The sequence below is a fragment of the Rhinolophus sinicus genome, chromosome 4 (genome assembly GCF_057876585.1).
Source record: "Rhinolophus sinicus isolate RSI-liver-muscle chromosome 4, RSI-T2T, whole genome shotgun sequence".
Taxonomy (NCBI): Eukaryota; Metazoa; Chordata; class Mammalia; order Chiroptera; family Rhinolophidae; genus Rhinolophus; species Rhinolophus sinicus.
The window spans coordinates 91,665,666-91,693,158 of NC_142504.1; the positions used below are offsets into that span (position 1 = coordinate 91,665,666).

General features: G+C 37.4%; 1 long non-coding RNA gene across 1 annotated transcript in view; it reads right to left on the bottom strand.

Annotated features, from left to right (window-relative positions):
• Positions 1-26,274, bottom strand: part of LOC148758418 (uncharacterized) — a 247,689-nt gene extending 221,415 nt beyond the window's left edge. The window contains exon 1 of the long non-coding RNA XR_016020990.1: positions 26,183-26,274. This is a non-coding gene — a long non-coding RNA (uncharacterized LOC148758418). The remainder of the gene's footprint in view (positions 1-26,182) is intronic.
• Between the last annotated feature and the right edge of the window lie 1,219 nt (positions 26,275-27,493).

A 27,493-nucleotide genomic window follows, 5' to 3' on the forward strand; every position in this document is an offset into this window, starting at 1 on the left:
CTGGAATTCTAAAGTGCTTCCTAGCTTTTAAATTCTATGACTCAGTCCTAGTGAGGCTATGGGGAAACCGTCACTCTCACATCCCACCGGAGAGTCTAAACATAGATTGATTGCCTCATAGCAGAAACTTGCCAAATAATTTTTTCCCTTCTAAGGGTTTAACCCAGGATATACAACATATAAAGGCAAGGCAAGCTGTGATAGATGAGAATGCTTATTTGAGGTTTATATATACCAGCATACAGTTTGGGAACACCTTCGCTATCTAATAAGAAGAGATTGACTATTTACATTTTGATACATGATCATGCGCTTATTGTGTTTTTAGAGATTAATTAATGATATTGTAAAAGCTCACAATACAATAGTGGGCAAAAAAAGAAAACAAGATGTAAAATTATAAATATAGGACTACCTGGTTTTGATTTATATTTTATGCATGTGTTTACATTCTTTAAAAGAAAATGCGTGCAAGTATTAGCTTTTCTTGGTAACATAATTATACATGATTTCTATTTTCAATTTTTCCCAACAAGCATTACTTTTATGATCAGAAAAGTGTAATATTTTGAAACAAAATATATTCAACATATATCAAATCCCATGAACGAGTTCCCTTTTCTCTCTTTTTCACTTCTGAGTATATTAGAGGATCAATTAGGTTCTGACTTTCCCTGGATACCTCCTCACCCCTCACCACCAGGCATTGGTGACATTCTTACTGCAACCACTTGGGTAAATCTTTGGAATGACCACGTATATTTAAAAAGACTACACAGATTTCTTGCCTGGAGAACATGTTGATGGCACCAAGCCTTCCATAGCCTGAGACCCTATCCATGAAGGCCTGTGTAGTACTATTAAATCCATGACCATCTGATATTGCCTCTAATAGTATGTAGCATATATTTTGCACACAGTAAATTTTAAGTTATAATAATTGAAAATAAGCATAAGGCAATAAAAAGAAATAACTGAACTCAGTAGCACTGTGGAGTAGTTCTTTATGAGTTCTATGCGGGGAAACTGAGTTGAGAATAAAACCATGAAGGCAAGCGTGCTTGTGATAGCAGACCTTCCAGAACGACCTGTGAAGCAGAACCAGTCTTTAGTGTGCACACACCTGGGCCTGCAGTAGTGTCAATCTGCAATTCTAGGAATCAGGGCTGATTAATAGTATAAGGAGAACTAGAAATATTTGCCTGGCTCCAATTTTCTCTTAATTGTATCTATGCTATTACGATAATGGGGCTTGAAAATCTTAAAATGTCATTGGTTATGGTCTATAGGAAAGCCAATGTGAACTTGTTCCATTGTATCATATCTTCCCCCCAAAATCTGTTCAAATCACCCCACTATTAGCGTTCTTTCTCTCTTTTTATTGTTGTTAGCAATTATCACTTTATTGGAATATTCAACTATGTGAATTTTTTATTTTGTACCTTGGCTGTATTTATCCATTTCTCCCTCTATATCCTTTTTGTGAATTTTGCAAATGCTAGAATCATTTGCTTGATTTTTAAAATCTCACCAAGAAGTAATGTTATAAAGTTAGGGCTCCTATGAGCAAGGCCCAGGTCCACTCCTAAGAAGCAACAATGAAGTAGGAAAAGGGACCTGAGGACTTGATCTGTAATTATGTATCTCTTCTATTGTTTTCTTTTTCTCTTCACCAGAATGTAAGTTATAGGAGGGCACCCTTTCTTTTTATTCTTAATGTAACCCTGGTACCTGAAAAAGTATCTGGAACATAGGGAGCGTTCAGTAATTATTTCTGAGTGAACAAAAGAATATTTACAAAAAGTTGCCCTCCAAGAAAAATTACATCATTATGAGAGGCTGCCTCAGCAATCCTCAAAAAATAAATGCATAAATAATATATATATATATATATATATTTATTTATTTATTTTTTTTTTTACTAAACCCATAGGGTTTGGCCAGGTTGGGTAGGGTTGAATAAGCTGGTTTGAGAGAATTCAGCCTAAAAAGTGACATAATTCTCCTTGTATCTATCAGAGAACTATGCTAAATTCATTCATTTTTCAAGCCCCTAACATGACCTGATCAATCCCTAACACGTAATTGTGACAGATCAAGTATTTCTCCATCATGCTTTGTGATCCAAGACATCAACTTTAATCTTGTTTAATCCAAAACAATCACATTTGAGCAGGCCAAAAAACAAACAAACAATAACAACAAAAAGCCCTAAAAATTTTTTTAAAAGGATAGGATAGGCCACAAAGGGCATAGTCACTAGACATTTATTGTGTTAATTGACACACTCTGCTTGCATACCAGCCACAACAGGAAAGAAATTCCTATGTGTATAAGACACAAAGTGAAAGACTTATAATGGTAATTGTTATTATTCAATAATCTCTCTTTGTTTTCAGTTAATACACAGAGGAAGTGGATTATGCATTTTCAGTGAGCTTTCAATTATATAGTTGTAGATAGTAAATATAAGATATGCATATGTTCCAGAATTAAGACTATTCTGACTTCCCCTGACACCTATTTTTAGGTTTTGCTGAAAGTCTTTGTGTGACCAGGGAATTGAATAATAAAATACGTGATCAAACAAAATTTAACGAGGGTATTTTCTATTGTTGAAATACTCCACAAATAGCATGCTCACACACTATCGGATGAAGATTTGCTCATATAGTCTAATGCTGTGTGTGTGTGTGTGTGTGTGTGTGTGTGTGTGTGTGTGTGTCTGTGTGTATGTCACTGAAGATGTCATGTCTTTCAGAATGTAAGCTGTTTGGGTTCACATGCCTCCTCGCATGACCCAGAGAGCTAGGCATAGGAGCAGGCACGAGAAGCATCTCTGGATTCTATTGTTTGCAGACATGTATTTGGGATCCTGACTCGGAGAAAGGAAACTTATTGTTCATCTACTCCAAAAGATTTACCTTTGTCATCCTCAAAATTACTCATAGATTTTCTCATCTGAAAACGTCCTGTTGCCAATCCTCGTTTTGAAACATGAAATTCATTTACCCCACACTGAATAGGTGGTCATCTAACAAATTATGGGATGAAAACAATTTAAAAAGTAGGAATTTAAGTCCTGCATGTTAAAAGTGAACTAGCAGCAAGAGCAAAGAGATGCCAGAACCCAGGAAAACTAAAGGACAATTGACTTTTAGAACATTTGAAAAAGAGAAATGATACTAAGCCTGATACCAAGTTGATCAGTGTCAGAAAACATCACCTTTTACATGAAAGTAAATCGACTAGACACCCTTCTCTCTACCTGTGCCTCTTTTGCAGACCAATTAAAATCACATTTTCTTTAAATACGCAGAAAAAGAAGGAAGCGTCTGGGCACGTAAGGGACATCAGTCGTCTGGTTCTGCAGACAGGTGCATTTGTCATGCCCGGGGAGCAGTGACCGTAGTTTCACTTTATTAAACTGAGAAGATTATACATCCATGATATCCATGTTTCCTAACTTTTAGAGAGGGAATAGAGGAGTGAAATGGATATTCCATGGTTAAGAAGGAAAAATAAAAAAAACCCACAAAACTATTTTTGGTTTCATTGCATTCTAATTAAGCATGATGGGAGTGAGAGATCCTACAGCAATGCAGCATGCTTGAAACACTGACAAGGTCAATTATCTCCTGATAAGCTCTGCACCAGCAAGGATTAATAATATGACTAATATTAATTGAATGTGAGTTCACTGAGTTTTATTTCTTATTTTAAAGTTCTCTTGGCGGGTGTGCACACCATGCTGCACGAAGAATGATGGATGGAAGTGATGGAATCACTAATAAGCCCTTAGACCCCCACGGCCCGCTGGGCACACAGCGGATACACGTTTGATTTTCTTCCTTGGTTTTTGGGCACAACTACTCTGGCGGAAACCAAAAGGGGGTTAGTTTTATAATGCAATGTGTTCCATGGATGAAGAAAGTGCAAGAGATTTCAGACCTATGAATTCAGAATTTCCCAAATGAAACTGAAATGCAACTAACTGATGATACCACCTAAGGTGAATTAAGTCTAATTAATTTGTACAGAAAAAATAAAACATAGCAGTCCTACTTTCTTTAATGGGCTTTATCTTCACAGATAAGTTGGTTATTATTTTTAAAATCCTGTGTAATGTTTGCTCTAATTGTGTGCACCTTTGTTATAAAATGAGGAAAGTATGTCCATGGATAAGACATGTTTAAAATGAGTTGAAAGATGAAGGCTAAGCTTATATCGAGTATCATGATCTAGTGAGTTACTGACTTGGGAATTGAGATACTGCTATTTTCATCCAATTTTTTCCCCACACATCAACATGGCTTTTATATTTTGAGATATCTGACCTCAACATCTCCAACTCACATCTCTCCTTTACAATGTTGGGGGTGTGATGTAAGAGGTTGTAGTATTCTAAAGCAGAGAATATAGTAATCTCTTGCTTTCGAAACATTGAGTCTATACAATGATACAATACTTTATTTTACTAATCTGTTTTTTTTTTTTTCTTTTTCAAGTATAGGTAAAATGAATGTGATTCATGGAAATGAAAGTGAGACAACCAATGAAACTAACTAAGTGCAACAAAAGTCACAAAGGACCTAAAAGTGATTGGAGGACTGCTTGTTGAAGCCTTGGATGTATTAATTGCATATAAAATTTTAAACGTAATGTAAACCCCCAACTTAACTCACCTTTAAATTTGTCCTACCTATCTCAGCTAAATTTGAAATCTCCCTCCTCTGAATTCATAGCACAAATTCTGGTAACTCTAACTTGGCAACTAGAAACCAGCTTTACTATTTGTGTAACTATCATATTGCAACTCAACTCATAGGTAAGTGTGTATTTGATCTTTTATGTGTCCTAGTTTTATCTACTCAAGACATAAATTCTTTGAATATGGGAGACATTTCTTTAACAGTTTAGTATCTTAGTATCTAGCAGAGTACCAGTGAGGCAGAGTATGCACTAGGTACCAAATATTTAATAGAGTAACTAATGTTCCATCTTGTTCAGCATCCGAACTGTGAAAATCAGAAAATCAGATGAAAAATCAGTGACAGGCATATGCAAGAGGCTTGTGGAGGTGTTTTTCCCAAGGTGATCATGATACGTCTAGAGAATTATCTGGGTTGAGCAAATGATGGTCACGCTAGGGAGAGAGGTAGGAATCACAGGATGTGGTATCTATTATTCAAAACCAACACACCATAGCAGAGAGGGGGGCTGAGCGAGTGAGGAAAGAAATAACTTTTAGTACAGAGAAGAAAGGAGAGGAGTCTCATTAGGGGCAAAACAAAGCCTTAAACCAGACTCCTCCAGAGGCACCAGGAGTTCAGGGCAATGAAAAAGGCGCTGGGGAGGGTAAGACCATCTGTACATTGACATGCAGATAGCTTGGGGGTGGGGGAAACTATAATTATTCAGAAATACTGATAAGAAAATTAACAGTTAAGGAAAGCAAGATTTAAATAGAATATAAATAGTTGGAGGTATTGTTCTCCATTTTGCTTATTTCCTGATTTTCCTTGTGATCTACCATTTAGCATCATCCAGGAAGAGTGACAGAGCCAGGGACTAATGATACAGTTTCTGATACAAAACCTGCCCACTGATTTTGTCCGCTTATTTTTCCTCCTCTGTGAATGGGGTTGGCAACTACACCCGCCAAGAAGTGACAGCAGTCGACGGCTAGAATATTAAAGTCTGATGCGTGTGACTGGGGTTCAGTGAAAATACATCAGGAAGGATGAAACCCTTCCAATTCAGTCGCACATTTTGCTCTGCAATTTTCAAAACCAAAGTACCTGGAGTTTCTATTGAAATACATTGCGATGTCCCATCACCCGTGTCTTTCAGAATGTGATCTGACACTGCCTCCTCCATTTCCCATTTTCTCAGTTAAATGCAAAGCATATTTGCAAATGATATTTATTTTATTGTAAATAGGGTTTGGATTCCTTTCTACTTTACGACCATGCACTTTACCTCTGCCCCTCTTAATGCATTTCTATGAAGTATATAAAAATGGGGGCTCAGAATCCAGAGTCATCTTCCTAGTTACCATGATGGAGGGAGTATGCTTATATTTGGAAACAAACATTGATTAAATGATGTTTAACTTTTTTAACATAACAATCTGTTTGTCCTTAAACAATTGTCTATATGCCCACACTTTCTAATTCTGTTAGATGATAAGGATCTAGTTGGGGGTAGAAGAAGGCACACTTGATGTAGAAAGCAGGCAGTTCTTCTTTTTTGCCTCATGGTTGAACAAATATAGCAGATTTCTCCTGCCAGTGACTAAATATTGAAGTCAATATTTTCTTCGTGTATCTGAAAACCATACTATTCATTTTGAAGCCCTTCATCTCAGAAAGGGAGAAAGGTAAAATTTCCCTCTCTCTTGTCCATAATTCTAGCACATTCTCTTTATATTTTTCCCCTCCACAGTCCTGAAAATTTAGAAATAAAGGACTCTATATCTGGTGGTATGTGGGGCCAAGTCAACTGTGAATGGTGCATGAAGCAGTGACTTTAAATTATAAGTCTACAAATTAAGATCTGTGTGTTTTGGGATAACTGCATACATTTTCTGAGACTCAATTACAATCCTTAAAATGAGAATATTAGCACATGCTGCAGAATGTGAGAATTAAAGGAAATATATGCAAAGGGTCTGTTTCTAAGTAAAGTAAGAAAGAAATGGGGGTCACTTAACTTATCTGGAATCCCAAGCCTTTTATCATAAAATGAAGGTGTCCAACTAAATAACATGGCATTTTAAGGGGCCTGGCACTAGCCTTGTGCTTTATCAACTGTAGCTCTTGGAACATTTATTCAACTCCATGAGGTTTTACTACTATTGTGCCTGTGTGAGAGATTAGGAAACTGAGGCTTAAAGAAATAAATTATGCATATTAAGTTACACAGCTGTCTGGTAGGGTCAAAACTATATGACTCCGAAGGGCTACTCTCACTCACCACAGCATATTTTATAGATATTACTATCCCATTTAATAGATAAATAAGACATATTTTGGTGAAACTTTGTTAAGGAAGAGGAAGATAAAATCAAGATATATAAACACTGAAATACTTAAAAAAATATATCATTAGGAAAATTTACCTCAGAGATAACTGAGATGTAGGGAAGTTTCTTATTTATGCAAAAGTGAAAGTTTACTGTCCATGAAAATATAAATATTTAGATACCTTTTTAATTGACGCCATTATGAATTAGAAGTTGCTTTTCAGAATGCGTTGTTTTTGGCATCTTGGTTGTTTCAGATATCACATGATAAAACATACAAAAGTCTTTTGAAAAATAGGAAGGCTTATGTTTGTGTCAGTTAAATCAGTGGCCCACTTGCCAATAGGTAATTTTGAAAAACCTTAGCTCTTCTCTGATGCCATTCCTAAAGGAAAAGATGTAGAAGGGGAATTCATTTTTAAAGCGAAGGTTTTCAGCAGCAAAGGAAACAATTCTCATGCTCTTAATTCTGCTGAAGGGAAGAGACATATAGCTTCCCCATGCCCTTACTTGGATAGTGGTGTATAAAACATCGTAGCTGATTAGCAGCAGAAAAGATATGCTGATCAAGGAAAGAAGTGACTGGTGACAGCAGACAGAAGAGGAAAGTGGAAGAACTACTACCATGAAATAAAGGGGCTGCAGAATTCAGAATACAGGGCCATTACCAGAAGGACAAGTGTACAGACGTGGACCATCTAGAACCCTGCTTCTCGCTCATGAAGATGAATGAATGTGAGACCCGAAAAAAGGGTAAAATTATTCTCATAGTTACTTATTTCAAAAGGCAAAGAGATCACTTATTCAAAAAAATAAAACTACCCAAATTTTAACACAAATAGATTTGTGCGTGTGTTGTTTTTTCATATAAAGAAGTAATTTTAATTGTCTGAAACAATATTACATTGATGAAACCTATGTTATCACAGCTGGGCAAGCAAATGAATTTGCGTCTGCATGACAGATGATTGACTTACTGCAAGATAAATGTTGCAACATGAAGGCACCTTTCAATAGAGTGAATGGATATGTCTACAAATAACAATCTATGTTGCGTACCAATAACCGTGGTTGACTAGACAGTGTTCTCTCAAACAAGGGAGTAGTCGCCGTACTACATGGATCCATGTTAGAACTCAGTTGCCCTCATGTTCAGTCATAATATTGATTGACTCCATTAGAGGAAAAATCACATTATGTGGCATCATTTAAAGCAAGCAACTGGTGTGTCATATGGTTGTGTGCCCTTCAAAAGGGGTGATGAGTTTAAAAAGATTGAGAACCCCTTGTCTAGACAAGAAATAGAAGAATCACAGGTTTGAGTAAGAACCTAATCAGTCTGGTGATCTTATCCACTCTCATTATTTCAAATATCACCCATGTGCTCACAACTTGTTTTTCCAGCCAATACTTGTCTCTTTAATTCTAGACTCTTGCCTCCAAACACCTAATCAACATTTCTTCTTCTCTTTAAGGATTGTTGGAATATATCAAAGAAGAGAGGAGGACACACACACACACACACACACACACACACACACACACACACCAGAGCAGAGTTGTACAAGAACATGGTATAGATCGAGCAGACACACACACACACACACACACACACACACACACACACACACACACACACACACCAGAGCAGAGTTGTACAAGAACATGGTATAGATCGAGCAGGAGAAAAACAAAAGTCATAGTTCGAGTGTGGTAAATGGGAATCTTATTTTGCAGAGGAGCTAAACATTACATTTTATCCCCAATTGTGACAAAAGGAAAATAATGAGAACTTCTTCACTGTCTCTATGAAGAATTCAGATTAGACACCAAAACAGAGGAGCTAAACTTTTCAGTTTAATGGCTTTTATAATTTTAAAATTGCAAGTGTCCCCAAGATTCTAATCAATAAATCACCTTCCAGAATCTCTTCAGATTTCTAACTAATTCCCCAGTCTTCAAAAATAAGAAGAGAAATCAAAATGTGCTGTCAGAATTTTTTGGGGTTTTGTTCAAGTTCCATGCTAAATCAAGGTCCACCCAGTTCAAAAATCAATCAGGTTCTACCACCACCCTTTAGACCTCACCTTGGCATACCCCTCATCATGTTCAAGTGGCTATAGCTTTTATTATTGCATTCCAAATTACTTTCCTCTAACTCTTGCCCAGCAGCAATGAGCTTAGAGGCAATAGGACAGCATGAATCTTCTTTTACATCTCCTCTTTACCCCTAATCTGTATTGCCTGTGCATTGCACAAATGGGCATGACAAAAATAAGACAATTTCCAAAGACAGTCTAAAATCCCAAAAGGTAAGCTATAACCATCTGGAGTACAACAAGCATATCATATTTTCTTTCTTTAGCAAGACAGTTTTGAGTTTTATGGAAGGCATCCCAGTAGGCAAAGACCTACTAGCTGTTTGTAACTCCTTAAAAAATTAAAAAAAAATAAAATAATAAAACTGCAATGTTTCTTTAATGTCACAGTCTGCATTATAAGCAGCAAGTTGGCACATCTCTCATTTTATTCATTCTAATTACAATTGCCTTGTCACTGAGATGCCAACCTGACGAAGAGCAAATCAGGTAGCGTATCCCCAGGGGCCGCTTAGTAACAGGAAGGCTGTCTCCAGTGGAATCAACGTGACAATTTCTTCTTTCCCTCTTCAAAGTCGAGAGTCCCCCCGGACAAATTCACATTTGATTATTTTCGCTAGGCTCGGTCTTCAACTGCTTGATTAGCATCTCACTCACCTAAGAAATTAGACTAAAGTTTGTGACCATTAAAAGGAAACCAAAGCATGTGCATTGCATGGGTGCCTGCTCATGCATGGAGTACATGTAAGAGAAACCATTTTCTTAACTCAGCACCAAGAGTTGGCACCAATGCTACTGTGAAAGGGCCAGTGTGTGTGTGTGTGTGTGTGTGTGTGTTACTGTTTATGTTATTAGGTGGTGATCTTTCCAGAAAAAAGGAAGTCAGGAGTTTGAAAATGATAGGCAAAGGTGTGGTAGGTGGTTCCATAAGTACATGGTTTTCCTCTGTCTAACTTTCACAGCAGCTGGGCTTAGAGATAAGACCACTGTGCCTAAAATATTTAGTATAAAATTACATTCTCTCTGGTCAATTTCTATAGAATGGTGCAATTAACCTTAAGGGAGCATTAATATATCAAATCAAAAATATCCTGAGAAAATTAGCAGGATAATCTCCCCTCGGTTCATCACCAAACACTGCTTGTGACCGACCAGTGACCCAGAAAATAGGATAGAAAAGGGACAGAAGGAGCCATATTTCTCCTTTCAGAATTATTCATTCCTGATATCTTTCTTTTCCACACTAGTTGATACAACAGTGATTCTTAAACCTAGGTGTATATCGAAAAATAGCTAACTGGGTACCCGGTCCAGACATTCTGCTTCACTACAGGTGAAGCATTGCTCAAAAATCTTCACTTTAACAATCATTTGGGGTAATTATATTAGAAACACTATTACAATTATTGTCTCAATTCCAAAATTTATAATGATAATGTCTGTATCATAAAATTGGACCATAGCTCAACTGTGGTGCACTTTTAATCTTGATGTATGTCAGCTCCTCCCAAGTAATTTCCAAGAAAGGACTGGCTATTAACATTTTCTCTTTGCTACACAACACCCTACACATGATAAGCACTCAGTTAATACTTGCTGGTATGAGTTGTTCAATGCAGAAACCAAAGCCATTTTGTTGAAGTGTCTTCTATCTGGAAGCTAAACTTTCCTTTGCCAATACATTGACCATATCCCTTTAGACTTCTAAATTATTTTATAAGAACATTAGTTTCTTCAAGGAGATTGGCCATGGATGACTAGCTTGCCCACGGGATCGCAGATTTCTTGGTTATGTCTCTGGCTCAAACGAGGTGAAATGATTCAGTGTTGTTTCTGTCCAATGCATGGTTGATGGTCCGGCTCCTCTACTCATGGCCACTTGAGTTGCTCAAGCTGAAAAAATATACCTTTTCCTAGGACTAGAAGGTCAGCCAACAAGAACAAAGTTATATCAGCCGGGAGATAGACTAAATACTGTAGCTTTGGACCGTCACACCAAATAATAATTTTCTCTCCCGCCTTATGTTCAGAGATCAGAAAACTGAGTTATCAACCTTTCCTGTGACAATTATATGCCCAGTGGCTTGGTGCTTCAGGGAAAGTAGGTCAATGAGTTCTTGTTTTTGCCCTCAGGTAGCTTGCAGTTTAGTTTTGGGAGCAGATGATATATAGGAATAAAGTAAAATAAAAATAAAAATTTAAATAACACAAAGACAGATGGGCGCTAAGTACGTCATTATTTATCAGAGAGTAAACGAGTTCTAGAGCTTTGTAGGGAAGAGAGAAACAATCTCCAGGTAGGGTAGTCTGAAAAATGAAGGTGGAGCTGAATCTGGCTGATGGGAACAAATGGGTAGGTTTTCATACAAAGGAGATTTGTCAGCCTGAGAAGAGATGGCCCCGGCCAGAGTGGTGAGGAAGGCCAAGCTGGTCTTCTTTCCTCCTCTTTGTCCCTACTGTAAATTGGCACTCATTTAAAAGTCTGCCAGCTAATGCATCACATTAGACCTGCTCTCTCCATCCATGGGTCCTCCCATGTTCTCCAACTACCAAAAGCTGACAGACTACATATTCCCATATACGTGACTCTTACAGAATATATTGTTTACTAAACCTATATTGTACTTGACTTTTATGTGGCATAATGTGCATTTTTTATGTTTACACAACCCCAGTTACTCATTGAAACTTCTCTCCAGTATTTCATCTTTGTGTGTGAACTAGAAAATACATTAATTAATCCTTACAGATATAATGAATGAGAAACTCAAGGGAAGCCCAGGATACCATATCAGATGTAGCCCCTGTTTAGGATATAAAGATAAAAAGGAATACACTTTTCAGAGAGACTGAGAAAAAGTCTTAATCTGTGCCAGGAGGGCTACGACTCATTGTAGAGTAAGTCCTCAGTAGCAGGAGATGTGCTGTCAAGTCTAAGCAGGGTAGGAGTTTTATTTTTCATTTCACCAAATTTTTCGTTTTTTCCATGTCCTACTAACACCTGATCACAGAAACAGTGTACCTTAGTCTGACTCCATCCAAAATGGCTATTATTTCCCATTACTTCTGAGGGAATGGCCCTTTTGAGCTTCTATAATGAGATTCCTCCCTATCTCCTCAAACTCCATGGCCATGGCTAACTTCCCACATTGTTAACTTCATTCATTATTCTCCTCACTTATTTTTATTTTCCCGCCTTAGCGTTTTGCTCAAATGCCCCAACTTACATGCAAAGTCGTTTGTTCTCTGCTTAGAGCTGCCCCAAGCCATCCTTCCAGATCCACAGAGCCCAAGGTTTCCCAGAAATGCTGATTCTTCTCTCTTTTATACCCTTGGATGAAGGAGCATAGGGCACTTAGCACATGACTGATTTGACTGCATATGTGCCCAGGTGTGTGTGTGACTGCAGAGCAGGAGAAGAGACCTTACTCATCTAAGTGTAAGCTGTTTGAAAGTATAGATTTTTAGTCGTACGAGCTGGAATCAGTTTGTCCTGGAACCCTTAGGCATGGTGGCTGGAGGGGGCAGACCTAATGGGGCATCCCAAGTGACTTTGTAGGTCCACATAGGATTTAGTGGAGGCTACTGAGGAGGTTCCACATCATGCCTTCCTCATCTAGTGGATTGTCCCAAAATAGAGCTTTATCCACAGTAGGAGTGAATCACATATCAGATGATCTTCCCCTCTGCCAAGCCCTGCAGAGGAAAGTGATTTGCATATACTTGGGCAGTTGAGGAGGTATGTAAACTGCAAGCAGACAGGCATTCACAAAACCAGTCCTTTCTAGGGTTATGATGGACCCTGCACATTCCTGTGAGGAGGGGTGACTGTATGTATATAAGCCTCAAACTTTTTAAAACCATTGGCAAAGAAAGTTCTCTATTTTTCAAATGACTGCTTCCAAGCTTCAGTTTAATAGCATATTAAGCAGTTCAGTCTGCCTGGGCCTGAGCCAATAAAACTCATTTTCAGTATTTAATGGATGGCTCTGGTGATCAAAGATGGTTGCAAAGCCACTTTTTCCCTCAGGTAACCATTCAACTACCAGAAATGTGTTCCAACTACGAACAGCTTGTTTAAAAGACAAACTCAAGTGTGACTCAAAGCTAATATAAATCAATCTCCATTAAAACCTTTTGGAATACAACTCTCTTTTTCACAGCTCTTCATGTCAAATACCAATGAGCATGTCATATATTATTATTCCCTAGAATCTTAAAAGAATGAAGATATCAACCAGCCATGTAGATAGGCACAGGCGCAGAAATGTGACTAACGTGTGAAAACAAAACCTAACCAAATAGCTGTTTTGTCTTTTAAGGCATTCTTAAATAGGTCAGAATTACATCATTCAGCTACTCAGTTGAATAATAAATGCATTGTGGCAGAGGAAGGGAGAGAGAATATTAAATGATGAGGCAGGTATGGAAGAATTGAATGGTTGCCCTGAGAATCAATAAGGTTAGAAAAAAACAGGAAGGCAATTCTTCATATGGGCACCTGCCAAACAATTGAGTTAATCTGAAACTGGAGACTTCATAGAAAAAGTGGGGAGTTTTCTAATATAGAGGGAATTCATGTAAAGTTTAATTTAGACTTAGTAAGTTGACCTAGTATGAGACTGATTCCCTGATCATGCTGGAAAAGACAGAAATGTGTTCAAGTAATTTATAGGGTCCAGTTGTACTTGATCAAATGATTAACGGGATTCCATCTGCTTTCTAAATATTCCCACCTTCCATTAATTCCTCTGAAATTTTGCCATTTCAGTCAAGCTAAAATTTATTAGCACCCACTTACAGTGATTTACATGCAGAATGATTTGCATGCCTCTTTCCTGGGCTATTTGAATGCCTTTATTAGGAATGCAGCTTATTTGGGGGCACATTTGATTTATAAGTATTTGGCAAGTCTGTCCTATTCTTCTTTTCTATTTGATTTATGAAAGGGCAGAGTTATATCCCTGGGGCTCATTCACTCCCTAGGAAATTATTATTTTTTTTAACCTGAAATCTTCCCATTTGGTTAAAAATTGGCAACAAATTAGATTCCATATCCTTTGCTTGGCTATGACAAAAACAGTAGGTAGCATCAGGACTCCTCTTTGGTAAAATTTTGAACCAGATAAAGTTTGTATACAGTGGCTGTGTGCTCCATTCTATGCCTAGGTTCTCTTCCTGTTACCCAGTTCTGTCTTTATACTTTATTTCAAAACATAGATGTCACTTAAAAAAAAAAAAATACCCACATGGAAGCCCCCCATCATCAAATTTGTCTCTCTACTCCGTTTCCCACCTTTAGGAGACCATTGCTCACTGGGTTGCCCTTAACAGTCAAGAGGAAAATGTTCTAATAAAATTATACTGCCAGAGTGAGAATGATGCCTGCCTTCATGAGGCAGCTGGGATTTGAAATGGGACAGTTCAAGAATCAATGCCTTAATTATAACTTCATAATTTATAATGTACCATTCACATACATCATCTAATTTGATCCTTAAGACATTCTTCAAGATAATTATTATACAGATCTCAGTTATACATGTGGGGAAACTATGACTCAGGAGAAATAGGTAATTTAGGGGAAGATTGTGGGTGGTGGGGTGTCCCAAGCCTGGCCACATATCACTGAATTCCATATGTTCCCACTCCTGCACTGGTTCCTTAGCACTAAGAAACAATGCAGTAATAGTGGAGTTTTACTTCTGAAACAGACTGAGATGAATTTCCTTCTGGGCTGAACAACTTTCTTATATCTTTTAAATCAAACTACTTGGGTGGCTTCCTATTCTGCCTCAAAGTAAGTGAGGAAGAGGAAGGAAAACCACATTAAGAAAAGGCTGAGTGCACCTACAGGGGGATCTAATTTAGGAAGTGATCTCATGAGGCCTCAGCCCACACAAAACAGTCCACAGCAGGTCATTCCCATCAGCTTCTCCAACAGCCTATTTCCATTTTTAGTCTAACGCATTCAGTGACCTTGTCTTGTGGCACAGCCGGACGATATTACAGGAGAAACAGGAGCAGCAATTGCCTAATTATACAATTACATATTCATTTACCCCCTAGAAAGCCTAAGACTTTTTTGAGAGCCAAAAAAGATGTGGTTGGCTGGAAACTCATTTTAAAATATTGCCTTGCCCCAACATACAGAAACCTTACCCACATATGGAACATAAAATTATCTGCTGAGTTGCACTGGTAGATGTTTTAAAAAAAAAAAAAAAAAAAAAAGTACTGAAGATATTTAAAATCTATACAAATGTAACCAGATTTGGAAATTTATAATCAAATCTGCGTTATTTGGCAAGATAAATTTTATCAGTGTAACATCCATAACACTCGAATTGTGTCCAAACATTTTCTTATTTGAGCAAGTCATCATCAGTACTGTCTTCTATTCTCTACCTGTTCTATTGTTGTTCTTTTTTGATATTATGGATAAGAGATGCTAGGAAAGATTAGTGGCTTTTGAAAAGAGAGAGGTTTAAACAAAAGGAAGAGAGATTATACCCTTTAAAGCAGCCCCTTCCTGCTTTTATCTACTTTAAAATTGATTAATTCATGATTAATTGCCTAATTACCTTTTTTGATAGCACTGGAATGTGCTCACATCTATGATAGTGTGGGTAAACTTTTTCTGTAAGGGGGAAGATAGTAAATATTTTAGGATTTGAAGACCACATATCCTGTCTCAATTCTTGACTTAATTCTGTTATTGTAGCACAAAATCAGCCTTGGAAAATTTGTAAATGAATGGATATGGCTGCGTTTCAATAAAACTTTATTTAAACAAGAATGCAGTAGGCTACATTTGGCCCATGGACTGTAGTATGTCAATTAATTCCTGTTCTATAAAGTCCACAGGGTATTGAAAGATATGGTAATATATATTAGGTGATTGTATTATATGTTAGGACATTGTCTCTTTCCCATTATCTCCACTTTCAACATTGTTATAATAAACTAAAGGAGTTTAATGAGTTTAATATTTCTCTTACTATACTTGAAATTTAGTATAAAAATGTGTCATCAGAGTAGTATGAAAACAAACAGGTTTGCTGAGGAAATCTCAAATATCTTTAATAACTTCAAGGAAAAAGCCCAAATATATATATTTTTTGCATTCCTTATCATTTCAGTTGATAAAAGTTGGACCCCATAATGTATTTCTGAAATTGCTATAAACAAACACAAATTTCTACATTTACAAATGTGTTTTCTTATTGTACCCTACATCCTGATGGCTTTTGCTCATGTCGTGCTGCTGTCCTCTGGCAGTTCTCACCTAGAGTGCATCTCTCTCTTTCTACTCAATCTACTTCAATCTTTCAGGGTTGATCAATGCCACATATTTCCCCATAATGCACAGCTGGTTACCCTAATTGGCCACACCATTTTGTGTCCTCTCTCCTCTGACTTTAAATCTTTAAATCTAGCTCCACTCTCATGTTTCCATGGTCCCAAGGTGACACCAGTGTCTTTACATGTTCTCATAAGCAGCTCTTTAGACAGAGAGGAGGCAATTGCATTTTAACTCATTTTTTCCTCCTGGCAGGAAGGTGGATTTGGCCAAGTTGTCATACTACCAATTGTACTATGTATAAAAATGAGCATCTATGAGATGCCTGGACAGAATATAATACCACATTTGGAGATCAAGATGCTTGTTATCATTGTTGCTACAGTTCTGCTTGCCACTTTTTACAGCAGTTGACTCACATGGAGACTTAAACTATAATTTCCATCTCATTACGCAATGCTCTAATCATTTCAGTTAATCTTCACTGTTCTTGAGAGTGAGCTTGGATATACACAGAGGATGCCAAAAATGTATATACATTTTAAGAAAGGAAAAAAAAACTGTATTAGAATTTTAATAACATTACTAATAACAAAAGATGAATACAAGTCATGTTTGACTTCTGCAATTATAAGAGGAGCTCAAAGTGGTTACCATCAGTGTCCAGACACTTCTGATTATGGCAAAATACTGCTTGAGCAACCTTGACCAAAGTGTCTACTTTTATACATTTTTTGGCACCCCTGGTATATTGTTATCCTTGATATTATCTCTACCTTACAATTAGAGAAATCAAAGCTAAGACATTTTAGATAAACCACCCTAAATGGCATCGTGTCACTCTTATTGTAGACTACCTACAATATTATATAGTCAGTCAAATGTTGCTTCTGCTGGATAGTTTGCCTTTTTACCATAAATATAATCCTTATTACCAGAATTAAATGATCAAAGATAAAATTGTCTCCTAGAAATAATCTGACACAAGCAGAAACAAACCTACAGAAACACCAAAGCATTCTTGCTGTAAAGAGTATAACCAGAACAGGTGCTTCCTCATGGGCACTTTGAAAAAACGCAGCCTATTTGAAAATGCTCATTACATTCCCTTAATTTCTCTACCCTCATTCCTTAATAATTAAGGAATCAAACGCATGGTGATGATAACAGGACCCCATGCTTTAAGTGACCATCCCATCTGCTCTCATTCCCCACCTGAAGCTATCATCTTCCTTTTAGGCCATCGCCTGAGACAGCTGGAAAGCTGAGAGCAAGCTCGTAAATACAAGGTCTTGAAATGCAGCCAGACGGTTGCAACCACTGTAATGGACTGGGGTTTTTTAACTCCTGGGGTATTGGCTTCCTTTCCTTTTGTGAAGATGCATTTTTCATGTTTCGTTCTCCTATCACATCTTCAAAAGTCTGCAATAAGGTTTTTCTATTGAGGGTGAAGAAATGTCAGATGTCTTCCTATTTACAATATCCTTCCTAAGCCTGAAAAATGAAGGAATCGTTGGGTCTCTTATCCATTTTATCTTGTATATAATATATCCATTTTACCTTGATATACATACATATATATATATATATAGTGTGTGTGTGTGTGTGTGTATTATATGTGTGTATGTGTGTGTGTGTGTGTGTGTGTTCCCAAGCACAGCATAGGGTAATCCTTTTATATAGTTACTGATTACGATCGAGTAGATTAAAAAAATTACACAATATTTGCAAATAAGGAAAAGGATAAAATGAAATTCATGGTATATTTTTGAGTCTGGTAGCAAGGAGGTATTGGGGTGTGATAGAGGATGTGCAGAGGGGATGTCCTGGCATAAAATATAAAAGGAAAAGAAGGACATACGTGAGGGGAAACGTTATGACAGAAAGAGAAAAGCAAGCCAATGGAAGTTATCTATGTATAAATGTAGGAATAAGGCATCTTTAATTGAGCAGACAGTGCCTCTAATTATAAATCTCTAACAAGCTATGCAGACTTCAGTATTTTAAAGAGTTCTGTAGTTTTCTATATTAATCTATCATGTAGACGTGGCAGTAATAACTTATGTTTGAGTTTTAAAGAAGATTTTGTACAAGACACTGTTGGTTACCTCCCAAAAGCCATCCTACTCATCTTCCTTGGTAATGACCTCAAACCTTGTTTATTATTGGATGACCATGCACTTCATGGCATTTTCTACTACCCTGGGATGAAAACTAATTAGTTTAAGTAATCATGGCCATTTATTCTGCTTGCCTGTTTTGAGTTCACTCAAGGGTGTATGACACAGCCAAACCCAGCCAATGATATTGGAGGAGATATCCACTGGGGAGTTTCTGGGTAAGCTAGCCCAGGGTAGCACAGTTGTAAGTGGCTGAGCCAAGATTTAAATCCAGGAAGTGTCACTGTCTTCATTTGAGAAATGCAGAGAGACCAATAAGTCATTTCTCTTTGACCCTATAGCAGATATTCTTAAATCAAAATATGAGAAAGAATACCACGGATTGCTTATTAAATTCAGATTCCAAAGCTCTACTTTAATTTTATTATTAAATGCTCTGGTCATGTAATTGTAATGCAGATGAACTTGAGATCATACCATGAGATACACCACTTAAGAGGATTTACTAATTTTTGATCTGTGAATGGAGCTGAGACATGGGCAGTTCCTTATCCCTGTTGTATATAGGGATTTATTTAGTCTGGGGGATTCTATTAATTATTTATTCTTTAGTACCATGGAGGTAAATGTATGATTTTTAAATAGTCTGTGTTTGGTGAAAAATGCTAAATTTCTGACCCTTGTTTAGACAGAACATGTACTAACTGCTTATTATTTATTATTATATATTTGATGTAATTAGTGTAGTCATTAAAAATGCTAAATTTATTTATTTATGCTTCTAGAATAGTGCTGTCCAGCACAACTTTGAGAAACAATGGAAATATTCTATATCTGTGGTGTCCAACACTAGTAGAAATTAGTCACACGTGGCTATTGTTCACATTAAATATGCCTGGTGAAAATGCAGACATAAATTTATAATTGTATTTATTTATATTTAAATAGCCACTGTGGCTAGTGGGTATAATATGAAGCTTCACAGTAGTGTATATATGTGCATGTGTAGGTATTTTAGGAACTTGAAAAATCATTTTATATTACTGACAAATCTGATTTGTAGAATGAACTATGCCATAAATTTCGCTTCTCTTGAAAATCTAATATGTGACTCTAAGCTGTTAAGTTCACCAGGGGGAGGTGTTTTCTTCACAGCCTTGCCATTCCCAGGATGCCCCATCTCTGTGAGGCAATGTAATCTCAATGTCAGACACATTCATGGAAGCCAGCCTCATAGAGTCTTGACAAACAATAGCCTGGCATCCTGACAAGCTGCCACAGTGCTCCCAGGACAGGAACCACCTTTACAGAGAGACGGACTCATTCATTATTCTGAAAGATTAAGTACCAAATACCTCATTAGACAAACTGCAAGCTGAAAAACAGATAACAGCTGGAGAAAAGAAAAAAAGCCATTTGCGGATGAGAAAGTGGTAAGGGTAAGAACTAATTGGTTCTGCACTGAACGGATCTGGCTTTCTTTCCCAATCACCCAGGCCCACATTTCGCTCAGAACTGGTGTCCATGAGCTTCCAGAATCGTGCTATAGTAGCCAGGTAGTACTCACCATTACAGTCCTGACAGAATTAGCAGAAATGACAGACTGTTCAATACATCACATGCTGGTCTCTTCCATTTGAATGAGAATTGACTGGCACAAATGATTGATTAACACTGACGAAGCCATATGGGTTCAAATCATATTCCTTTTGTTCACACTTTCAAGCAATTCAAATCATATCCTTCTTTAAGTTCCAGCATTGAGGGTTTTTTTTGTTTTGTTTTTCTCGCTAAGAGCATGACGGGGGTGGGGTGTGCAGGTGGGGATTCGATTTGCAGAAAATGCAAAACTTTGATCCTCAAGTCATACTTGGTGTGCGATATTGGGAAAGTAGTTAACCTTTAAGTCTTTGTTTTCTCATCTATAAAGCAGTGTCTTCCTTATAGGTATAACCCTCAGCACTGTCTGGCTTTCATGAATGGAGTCATCACCATGAATATAGTTTCCACACACCTTTCAAGCATTTCCAGTCTCATACACTTTCAGTATGATTTGGACTGTCGAGGATATAAGTATGAGGTGTGCTACCATTTTATATTTAGTTCTATCTCTTAAGTAGACTGTAAGCTTTCCAACGGCAGATACAAATTGTTACTGTATGAGACCCTTACAACGTCATGTTTAAAAGAACATACTCATCATTTGTCTCAGTCAGTAGAGTTTTCTTTTTTTTTTCCCCCACCTCAGTTTCAGTTGTTGGAGGAAAGCGTGAAAGGTGCTGGGACTATTAAGGGGATTGGCTCCTTGGAAGAGAGCTTGTTAAGATCCACATAAGTGTCAGAGTCAGGGTTTGAGGTGGGGTAGAGGGTTCAGTACTAGAAGTTGTTGAGGAAACCAGTAGTCATTACGACTTTCCACCTTGGACAGTAGATCCTATTCCCTGGGCTCTGGGTCAGGATCTATTCACAGGAGGAAAAAGACCTAAGATTAAAGTTGGGCATCTAAATCAAAATTTGATTTCCGTGTATAATTCTTATCACAACATAGCACTAGGACCTCTGACAAAATAATTGTTTGAAATCCCAAGGTAACAGAAGTTCAATTTTAGGCAAATGAGCCCAGTGGGAATGTATGGGCTGAGGACAAGGAAGGCAGGTGGATTCATGGTCAATGTTATTGTTTAGGGACTTGGAGACGGAAAAAAAAAAAGATCTATGCTTGGTTGGAGTCCTAGGTCTAGATGGATAACTTTAGTGTAAGTTCCACTAGGTTGGGGGATAGAGGAAGGAAAGCATACATTTGACACTGAATTGATGTCCCACCTCATTAGGACTGAAATAGGCCCTGGTGTAGGATAGAGCCTAGAGGTGAAAAACTACCTTGAGGATCTCAGGTATAAGCCCCTGGGTATAGCAGATTCAGAAGAATTCTGTTTTTATGAAGCTCATGTGATCCTCAAGGAATGAATATGGGTCTCCTGGGTACCTAATATCTGTCCTTTTGCTGACTTTTTCCTGTTATAATAACTAGCCCAAGTCTAGTTAGCTGTCCACATATGGAACACTGAACAATGACCAACCAGTGAGGTCATGTAACATGGTTGCTCAAGTTGTAACCACAGGGATAAAGCAGTAAATTGGGACCAGGAGACCAGTTGTTCTCAGAATGCTGGTGAGGCTGACAGATTGATGGCTGTCATTGCAGGCTCTGTGCCAAAAGACCTGGTGTCCAATGTACCACGGAGAACCCTGAGTCTGACTCACAGCATTTCAACCTGACCTCCCTTTTATTTTAAAAAATATTAGACTATAACTTGAGTTTCTATCTTGTCTATCCCCTTACTCAATGGTATGCTTGGATTTTGCCTGGCTTCCGTTTCTGTTGTGACATTTCCTTCTAGGATTAGAGGATTTTTAAAAAGAAGGCTGCCTTTTCTTATCAACTTTCATTCCCAAGTGCTGACATCTGCTAAATCCTGTAATTATTCCTGCAGTGTCAGAGTAGGCAGCAGTGACGTACTCTCCCACTCACCACACACACACACACACACACACACACACACACACACACACACACGAGGTCCATTTTCCCTAGATGTGAATTGAACCACATCTGTGCAATTTGGGGCAGAACTTCGAAAGTACGTTTTAAAGTGGTTAAGAACATGGATTCTGGAATCAGAAAACCCTAGGACAAAAACACGACTCCACCAGTTATGAGTTGGAGCTAAAAGTGAGCAAATTACTAAAGCTACTTAAGAATTTGATTCTTCCAATCTCTCATTAAGAAAATAACAACCTATCTCATTGTGAAGCCTAACATTCCCTAATATTTAGTAACTACTCAGTTAACATTGCCTCCGTTATTACTTAGTTTTTATAACATTTTCCCTCTTACCTCCATTTTCAGAGGCCAGATAAGACCACTCATTCAAACTTTTCATCCTTGTTCATTAATTTCCACCTTTAACAAATAGCTTCACCTCTATAAAACTAAGCTCATTCAGGTGAGAATGCTCCTGGTTTATCTTAAATAAATGTCATTAACATCAAAGTAATTCATAGATGAGCACATTTAAAAACTCAAAACTGTTCTATATGACTTTTCCTACACATTTTCAACACCACACCACAACCACAAGACCCCGAATTGGACATTTCTGCTCTGCAAATTTAACACACTGTTCTTTGATCCAAGGTAAAAAGACAAAAACATAAAAGAAAATAAAAAACAAAAACAAAACACAAGCTCAATGTTTAATTTACTCAGTGATTTTCTGGGTAATTATCACTCGCTAAATCATATTTACTATTTAGGGTGAGCAGTATATTAGCTACACATTTTATAAACATTTTTCCTTTAGATTGTTCACCTAATCCACTCATCTGGGTCATATTTTATAAATTAGTGATTTACATATCAGGAATTGGAAACAAGTTAATATATGATTTGCCTATGATAGAAAGCAAAATGAGGATGAGGGCATGATGGAAAAGTTGGGTCGTAAATAGACTTGCTACACACTGGACACTAGATTGTCAAGAGTTTATGTATTAGTGTTATAGTCCGTAACATGTAACCTGTCACTTTCAGTAGGAGGATGGACAAAACAAAAATCAAAAACACTTGCTCAATAGTAAATAGGAAACCGAAGAAGCTTAGATAATAATACTGTGGGTTTCAGTAAAAATGATGTCATCTCAATGAAACAGCGGTTTGTTATTTCTTCTGCATTGTATACAATAAACTGGAGCCAGATTACCACGTGTTCTCCCAGATGAAGTCCCTCTCCATTCTTCGCCCCGTCTAATAAGCTCAGCCAGACCAATTTCCTCAAGATTCTCTTTAAGACCCTGAGAAGTCTCCCTTCGTTATCTATCTATCTATCTATCTATCTATCTATCTATCTATCTATCTATCTATCTATCTATCTATCTATCTATCCATCCATCCATCCATCCATCCATCCATCCATCCATCCATCCATCCATCCATCTATCTATCTATCTATCTATCTATCTATCTATCATCTACCTACCTATCTATTTATTTATAATGTTAACACCCATTAGTGCTTCACTGGGAAATAACTGGACGACGTTTCTTTCCACTTACACTTCTGGGTACGCTGTGTGGCTTCCATATAGGCCATTCCCATTTCTCTCTTTGACATTCTACTTTTTCTTTCTTGCTTTGCACTGCAACAACTGACACAATCTCATTCATCCTTTCTTTTCTGGACTAGCCCCTCCTGCCTATCCTTGTTGAAGTTTCTCTCCTTACTCCATCTCTGAGCTCCTAGAACCTTTTTCATCTGACCTCAGAGACTGAGCTCTTGTTCTTTACAGGTCGTGAACAGTTTGCTGTTTCTTGTGCTTATTTTTGTTGTCATAGTTTTTTGAGTCAATTGCATCTGGGAGTTACCTTAGAGTTGAGATCATGTTGCCCAAATCCTCTGTTCTTAGAACCCAATAACACCAGCTAGGAGGGACTTTAAAAATCATTTGAGTGGTTTCCCAGTATTTTAAAACTGTAGTTGTGTGGCTCAAATGCAGAAGTCTAAAATTAGAACAGACCAGAGCTGAGTGAACTGCCCAGTAACCTATTCTGCTTATCTTGTTTGCCCATTTCTCTAGAGAATTGCCCCAACTCTAAGGAGCAGAGCTCAAAAGTCACTGAAGGGGATTCTCTTTTCATAGATGAGGAGGCAGGGGCTCTGAGAGGAATTTAGGTTACCTGACCAAAGACACAGAGCTGACACCTTGCACAGGGCTGGCAAATCAGTCAACCAGGGTAAGTATCAGTTGAATTAAATGTGTTGTTTGATCGTCAGTTGTCAAGTAGCAATTACCTATAAGCTTCCCTTCGAGAACCAAAAAACAAGAGGGAATATCGATTCACAGCAGGGAAAAAAAAAAAGATGTGTACCACAATATGTAAGAAACCTTTAGTGATATATATTTGTTTCTGCTCATGTTTTAAGATGTTTGGAATATAAGACAATTCATGCTGAGTTTTTGCCCACAGACACCTGGGGAAGTTAGGAACCTCCATGAGCTGAGGCCACCTCAGAATCTTTTTTGCTTGCTGCTATGCTTGCTGAATGCTCTCTATTTAATATCACTCATCCAAAGAGTCAGTTAACCAAATAAGATGAGCAATGGCCTTGCAAATGGAAATCACATTTCTCAGGGGTCAACAGCCTTCTTGAAAGGATCCTCTATTGTCAACCAAGTAGAACTGCAGTGTGGATATTTTTCTGCCTCTTTGCAATGATTCCAAGGAACTGAAGATATATAGCCCCACTGTGTTTATTATTACTAACTCAATACTTAGAAAAACTGTGTAATTTGCAGAATTCTTAATATCACATAGAATAAGACTATAATTTTTCCTTTGCTCATTTATTCATTTAACAAAGTGCCACTTTATATTTAAAAGGTAGTTTTGCCTTATTTAGGTACCTCCTTGCAACCTGTAAGCCTGGTGAGTTTAAAAGGCTTGCATTGTGGGTCCCGGGTAGCTGCTGATTTTCTCCCTCTGTGAACTAGTCATTAATATATAACATTTAGGAATCTCTTAATTATTACCACAAAGCCATTTCTTTGGTGGATGTAGAGCTCATGACATTCTATTTTGAAGGTGACTCAGGATTCCACACTGCAAGCCATAATCTGGATTTTACTATCTATTTTATAGCCTATCACCTCCCTTTTTCTGACTTGCAAAGGAAAAAAGTCAACATAATATTTGTGAGACAGTATAACTGGAGGACAATTGTGTATCTTTTGAAAGATGATCCATAGCCATAGAGTTCAATAGTAATATATATAATCCACAATATTGATTGTTCTAATGTGGAATGAAATTTTGCTTTCAAATACAACATATGTCTTTTAAATAATTTTAAATAATACTTTTTCTCTAACATTTCCTTGTCTATCGTTTCCCCTGGTTTTGATGTAGGTCTTCTGTGACCTTTAAATTTTCCTCAATATAAACACACCCCTCATGAATCTCTATTCATTGACTCAATTTCATTGAAAGACTACGAAAACACACACAATTTGTACCTTTGAGTATGTGCACCAATCACCGTTCAGTCTTTAAATTAGCAAAGAACTGAAACTTTGAGTTTACTTACAAGGCAAATTTCATTTGGTAATTATATTCTTTATGGCTGATATGGAATAACAGCAATGGGTAACTCAAATTTTAGAGTGATATAGGTAAATCTGAGACTCTGCTGGGATTAAGTCCTCCTTTATTGGAAACAAAGGTGAGGGGGGATTAAAGCTACTTAACAAACCATCTATCCTGCCCAGCTTGTGAGTCCAAGGTATTTATCCTTGGGTTCCAGTTTCCATAGATGTGAGCACCCTCAGGCAATCAGGGTTCAACACAAGCTTATTTTCCAAGGTCCACTAGTTCAGGGCAGGATACTTTAATGCTCAGTTGTTCTTTCCTTGTTTTCCTATACCTGTTGGTCTCCCATTTTCTGCAGTGCTCACACCCTCGCCTTCCACCTCACGTCATTATATGTAGTTTCTAGACCTCCTAATCCTGCTGGATTTCCAAGCGCCCCTTGGTTTTGAAATACTCTTGTCCTAAGAGTACTTACGTTTGCCCTACCTTTATATGGAGACTTGAGATAATGTATTCTCCTGGAACTCACTGAGCCTTCTTTATCTCTGGAGACTCCAGTGAACTTCAATGACACCTAAGACAACAGTGAGAATTTTCTTTAAGTAGCTGGAGTTTTAAAATAATGAAAAAGAGCAACTGCTTAGCCAGACACCAAATGAGGCAATTTCATGTGAGCCTTTTGTTTTAATTTTAGCATTCCAATCTTATTCTTGTTGTTATTTAGTTGGCTTAGGTGGTTGTTTTTCAAACATTGTAACCGTGCTGCATCACTGCAATGCATTTCAAAATTGTGAATGTTAAATCTTTCTATGAATTACTTATAATTCCATCTCATTTACTCAGGCTGAATTTAAAGAAAAGAAACATGAAGTAGACTTCAAAAATGTGGTAAAATTATAATAGCAGAATAGCAATAGTCCCGACCACCCATATAATGAGACTTCAGCTCTCCCTGAAAAGTCTTGGCTCAACACACGTGTCAGTGTCAACCCAAGGCTGAGACCTAATGAGAGCGCAGTCAGCCACTCTGATTATGTGTTTCTTGTTTGGTGACAAATCCGTTCATTTTGCAACAACATTTCTGTAAGCACCCAACAATTTGTTTTTGAGACTGAAGCAGATTTTAAAAATATATAATTCTATGCAGTGGTGAATAAAAGTGTGCTTCAGTAAATAACCATTAACGCTTACTCGGCTCATCTGACCCTTTAGATGAAATTGCCAAATCTGTTTCGTGAATTGGCAAATTCAGTTAATTAATATTTTTGGATACTAATTTGGCTTGTTTGTTTACTTTACTGAAGACAACTGATTAGCAGAACATCTAGCTGATTTGATTTAAATGGGTAGAACAGTTGTGAGAGTAGATGGCATCTCCTTTTCAAAGACCAAATATATCAGTACGACTGCTTTGAATAAGAGAAATACGCTGCATGCTTAATTTGAATCTTGTCAAAAACGTAGTGTATGACCCTGGGAAAGTCACCTGACTTTGTCAGCTTCTATTTCCTTAGGTATATCATGTCCTTCATACTTGCATCACTGGGAAATAAAGATGAAATAATGACCGTAGCTTTGCTTGGAAATGTTTGTAATCACGCATATGGAACAGAGAAGACACATTTTAGGTTACTGGGTATCAATCACCAGGTTATTTTTAGGAAAGAAGCTATTTTTTTTTAAAGAAAATATTTCAATGAGATCTTGGGTCCAGAGAAAGACACGAGGACACGTATGTCTCTGGAATCCTCAGCAATTACAGTTATGCTGCATAATGATTCAATCATTCAATCAATG